This window comes from Pteropus vampyrus, unplaced genomic scaffold (genome assembly GCF_000151845.1).
Source record: "Pteropus vampyrus isolate Shadow unplaced genomic scaffold, Pvam_2.0 Scaffold166, whole genome shotgun sequence".
Lineage (NCBI taxonomy): Eukaryota > Metazoa > Chordata > Mammalia > Chiroptera > Pteropodidae > Pteropus > Pteropus vampyrus.
The window spans coordinates 237,362-242,950 of NW_011888947.1; the positions used below are offsets into that span (position 1 = coordinate 237,362).

A 5,589-nucleotide genomic window follows, 5' to 3' on the forward strand; every position below is an offset into this window, starting at 1 on the left:
GCTTTTCTAGTTTTAGAGGTGCCTGCACTCCTTGGCTTGGGCCCCTTCTTTCATCTTCAAAGCCAAGGAGTTCTCCAAAGTGGTTGCTCAGGACATGCCACCAGTATGTTGTGGTCATTCTGGAGGGTGCATAATGATTTTTCACTGTGGGTTTTTAAAATTTTGGTGAAATATACCTAACATAAAATTAACATTTTAACTATTTTTAAGTGTACAGTTCAGTATTATTAAATATATTCATAATGTTGCACAATTATCACCACCATCTATCACCATAATGCTTTCCATCATGTGAAACGATAACTCTGACCCCATTAAACAATAACTTTCTATTCTCCCCTCTCCCCAGCCCTTAGCACCCACTATTCTACTTTCTGTCTCTATGATTTTGAATGTTCTAGGAATCAAATGTAAATGAAATCATACAGTACTTGTCTTTTTGTGAATGGCTTATTTCACTCAGCATAAAGGTTCATCCATGTTGCAGCATGTGTCAGAATGTTCTTCATTTTTAAGGCTGAATAACAACCTAATTGATAATAGTATTTTCTTTTTGGAGCATTAAAAATCATCTCCTCTGGTAGAGATGCAGCTCTACAAACAAACTAATCATGTTGTTTTCCAACATTGCCTTACTGTCAGCTAAACAGTGAAAAACAGCACAGAAAAATAAGCAAATGCTAGTCTGTCTACCAAGGGGCAGTAATAAACTCCATCTCATTTTGGGGAAATAAACTATAAATAGACTCATTGTAGTCCACAAATAACATCTAAAATCAAAAAGAACCTATATTATAGATATGATTTATTTTGGCAGAGATTTATATTTTTTTCCCCCCAGTCACAGAACTTTTTATGATACCAACAATTTACAGTCTAGCTTTGGGCTGGCACCTACTACAGAGAAAGCTCTCCTAAACTTCCCTATACACATTCTTTCCTGGAAAAGTATAATTGCTCATGAATGTCCATTATATTACAGTGCTTTGTCCAAAGGCAGCATAACAGACTTTTATGTTAATTTACAAAGGCCCTGGAGTCATTTTCGTTTCACCACAAAACAGAAATTTGGACGTATCAGTGATGTGTGTGAGGCATGGATGCTAAAGCTGGGTGCAGGTCTCTGGATGGGTGGATGGCTCCAATTGCCAGAAACAGATGGTATCCTGGAGGGAAGGAGATATTTTTAAGTTTTGTTTGGACCCCAAAATATTTCTTATCTTTTGGGAAAATGTAACCATTCTCGAGTCTCTAGTGAAGTGGGCTTTAGCCCGTGTGGAGAGTTTCCAATGGCTGCTATAACAGATGATCTCTTGCATCTTTCTTTTAAGGACCCTGTGATAACATTTGGCCCACCGGATAATCCAGGATAATCTTTCAATTCAAAATCTTTAACTTAATCACAACTGCAACATCCCTTTGCCATCTAAAGTCACATATTCATATGTCCCACGGATCAGAATGTGGATATCTTGTGCCATTATTCAACTGACCACACTGTATATGCAAAACCTACCTATGAAAGCATCAGCCAAACAGCCCTGGGGTTGGCCACTTCTGGAGGTGTAAAGAGGGGATAGATTGGGAAAGGTGCAATGGAGCCTGGGGACAGGGGTGGAAGTACGGAGTATTGGAAACACTGGCCAGTGATTACCTTGTTGCAGCTCTTTATCTTACATGAATTTGTACATATGTAAGAAACCACTGAGGTGAACACTCTATATTCATGCACTTTATACAGCTTTGCAAAGTATATATTATATCTCAATATAAAGAAACACTTTGCTGCCCACTAGAGAGCTCAGGTTTCTGAGCTTCTGCAGACAGGACACGAGGCCGTCTGGGATGTTGACTCAAGCACTTCTGAGAGTAAGTGAAGCAGGCAGGAGATCAGAAGCACCCATATGCACTGACAAGGGTGCAGGGGCCACAGAATGAGTGATATCATCGGAGTCACTTACTGGAGGCCAAGCAGACAGGCCCTTCATTGGCTCCTTCCTTAGCTACTTACTGAGGGCAACATGAAACACACTGCCACCAGGTAACTGGTGCCACCAAGAGATATCGACTCTATTTACTGAGGCAGGACACAGTTTGACATTCTCAACCAAAATGGTTTAAAATAAAACATGTTCTGCTCTTAAAAAGATTGAGTCTGGTAGTGATGCTGGGTGAAGGAGTATTGGCTAGGAGAAGTCAAAATAGATGTTGGAAAAGGAACGCAGTCAAAACAGACACGTTTCTGTTCAGCTTCTAAGCTGACGTCCTCACTCACTTATAATCGATAATGAAGTTTACCAAACAACAGGGCATGCCTCTATCAATAACAGTTCAAACAGCTCAGGCTGTGGTTCACACAGGACCCAGGCTGAGTGTTTTCATATACATTCAGCAATGCTCAAACTCCCTGTGTGTCTGAATCCTAGGGGTCCCAGCCCTGACCCCCAAAGTTTGTGGTACTTTGAGTCTAAGGACTGGGGTTTTTATAAAGCTCCCTAAGTGACCGGATTGAGTGGCCAAGGATGAGACCACAGCAATCCTATTCAGTTGTTATAACAAGTTCTATGAAAGTTCTATGAAATTGTCCTCATGGAGAAACTGAGGCTCACTTGAGGGGTTGAGACTCTTTCCATCTCTGGATTGTAGGTGATCTTCCAGGATCTGTGTAGCATTTTACTCTTGCTTTCTCTGATGTGTGCAATTAAGTAAAAGAAAAACTGCAGCTTCACAGCAAAAACACAAAGTCCTGAACGTTACAATTTAGTAAGAAATCATATTCTATAATAACCTGCAATTGTATTTTGATAGGAATTCCATTCAAAAAAAGGCACCTGCTCAGACTCTCAGATTATGAGAGTGGCATTCTCAGATATGGAAGGAATGACAGTAATTGGAGGGTGAGTTCCCTGAGTTGGAGTATGGGATGGGGGCAGAGAGCAGCCATGTGTCAGTTCTCCGTGGGGCCATCCATTTCCACAGGAACTTTGGGACAGAGAAAGGCCCAAGTGTTCAGAGGGGCCTCACAGGAGAGAGAAAGAACCTCAGTACTCTGAGCTCTAGTCCTCTCGACACATAGTAATATCATATCCCAACAAGAATTCCATAAACGGGTGGGGTACTTTTCTCTTCATTTTTCATACTTACATCGGTCTTTCCTTGAATGCACAAATGTCTGTCTCCTGGTGGATGCTCTCTTTTGTCAGTTACTTTTTTTTAAAACCTGAGACACAGATTCTCTCAGTAAGCACACCTCCTGACGTATTGCAATGAAACCACAAACACACCAAGAGGAAAGACATTGATCTCAGCCCTCAAAGCAACAGCACAAAAAAATAAAAACAAACAAACAAACACAGGCGCTTCCACTCCCCGTCCGGAGTGGCGGCCAGGCACGGAAGTCAGGGTCTGCGGGTTTGTGGGATGGCTCACTGTGACACTGTTGTGGCTTAGGATTGTACTGCAGAATTTCCGGCCCAACTTTCAAAGTTCAAGGCTTCCTCTCTTTGCTTTTCTGTTATTTTCTCGTTTTGTCAAAAATACAAATGTGTGAGAAGCTTGCAGGTTCGTGGCAAGCTGCTGCCCCTCCCCTCCCCTCCCCATATTTGTTCTTGGGTGATTGAGCCAGAGTGGGCTGCAGGCATGACTAAATCCCTTCCTCGCCGCCCCAGGTCTTATGCAGTGCCTCTGCCCACTTTCCCTACCCCTCCCTGCTGCCGATTCTGTGCCAGCCAGGAATCTGGCCCTTTCTCACAGCTGGTCCTGGCCAGCCAGGTCATCCCCTCTCCAACCTGCCTGATGGTTGTTCCTCCTTCTGCTCTTGGCCGAAACACCCACTCCTCATGGAGGCCTCCCCGGAGCCCCCAGACTGCACCGCTGTATGCCAATGATAAAAGAGAACCTTGTCCCTTATGGCTTATCCCTCCTGCCGAGCGCACCCACCAACCCCATCTCAGTAAAGGACACTTCCATTCACCTAGCGCTCAGGCCAACCTCGAGAAAAACTCTCAGAGCTCCCTGTCTCTATATTCTGCTCATCTCAGGCATCACTGGGTCCTATTGGCAGCACCTCTACCCTATTGCGTATTCCAGGTCCACTCACTGTTCTCCATTTTCTCTGCTTCTGCCATAAAGCAGTCCCATATCTAGCCAGAATTATGTCACTAGCCTCCTGATGTTGTCATTTCCTTCCAGCATCACCCCGTTCTCACCTAATCCATTCTTCTCTTAACAGTGCAGAGATTTTGGGAGGGTGGGGGAAATGTCAACTTGACTACCTGCTTCCTTGTTCAAAACCGAGGCTTCCTGTTACACCTGGAATTAAGCACGAGCTTCTTCGTGTGAGATCGGGCCCCCAGGTTTCTTTCCATGCCTAACTCTGCTCGTGGGACCCTCTGTTTGGCTTGGTGTCCCCGCAGCTATATGCATAATTCACCCACATCCTCAATCTCCTCCTCGGCCTTTGCCCTGACCACAGGGCTCCCTGCCATCCTGTACCCCCACTGCTTGGATGCAGGCACTCATTGCTGTCCAGTTAGCTTGTTATCATGCTTGTCAGCTGTTCGCTGCTTGTTACTGGTCTGGGAGGTAAGCCTTGTGAGGGTGGTGTCCTCATCTACTCACTTGCTCACAGCACCAACTAAACGTTCATTCAGTAGAAAGTGAACGAGGTGCTCCAGCTCATAAAGCTCAGTGCTCCTTGCCATCCCTGATCAGCAGTGTATGCTCTTTCCTGAGTACCTTAGGCCACGCTGTCCCCTCTCCTGTGAATGCCCTTCCCCTCGGGTTCTGCTTATACACATTTTTGTATCATTCAGGCTCAGCCCAAGTTCCTCTTCTTCTGTGATGCTTTCCTAGAGGAAGTTACCCTCTCCTCTGTGCTGCTGTTCGCCCTACTGATGTTTGTAAAAGTGAGTGAGGGGGAACAGGTACGGAGCAGTATAGAGCAGCATTTAGTAGGCATGAGGAAGCATGAAGCACAGAGCAGCACGGAGCAGCATGGAACAGCTCGAACACCATGGGGCAGCATAGAGCAAGCAAGTCTTATGGGCCCTCACCATAAAAGGCATTGTGTAGGGTGGTGAACATTTCTGAAGTACAGAATTGAGCTCTCAGCTCCTAAATCTGCCTTCACAGCTCTGACCTCCTATTCCTGGTGTGTGTGGCATCTGCTCTGCAGCCTTGTGTCCAAAACTGAGAGGAAGGCCAAGTAGCTTGTGTAGCTCTGAAGAGCGCAGTTCTCTCTAGACTCTACGGAATTGCCAGAGCTGCTTCCCAGCACACGCACATCAATCCTAGCATGGCTCGGCGCCGGGATGTGGCACCGGGCAAGAGTGTGCCTTGCAGTCCAGGGCAAGGTGGGAGCAAGTTCAACATGAGGGTCAACTTGTTCTCATATCTACTAATGCACAGGCTCAATTACACTTTTGAGGATGAGCAGTAGAAATGTCTGACTCCCATGTCTACGGAAATGTTAAAATGTATGTCAACAAGGAAAAAAGATTTTCTGTTTCTACCATCCTGGAGATATGTTCGCCAACTGTTGTATTGAAGATTAAGGCTGTGTATTTTTTCAACATCGAGATTATTCTA

The 5,589-nt window shown here is 45.0% G+C and overlaps 1 long non-coding RNA gene across 2 annotated transcripts in view; it reads left to right on the forward strand.

Annotated features, from left to right (window-relative positions):
* Window positions 1-532: 532 nt before the first annotated feature.
* The window catches only part of LOC111745813, a 27,216-nt gene continuing 22,159 nt past the window's right edge, over window positions 533-5,589 (forward strand). For both annotated transcript variants that reach the window (XR_002782804.1, XR_002782803.1), the window contains exons 1-2: window positions 533-2,897; window positions 2,980-3,110. This is a non-coding gene — a long non-coding RNA (uncharacterized LOC111745813). The remainder of the gene's footprint in view (window positions 2,898-2,979; window positions 3,111-5,589) is intronic.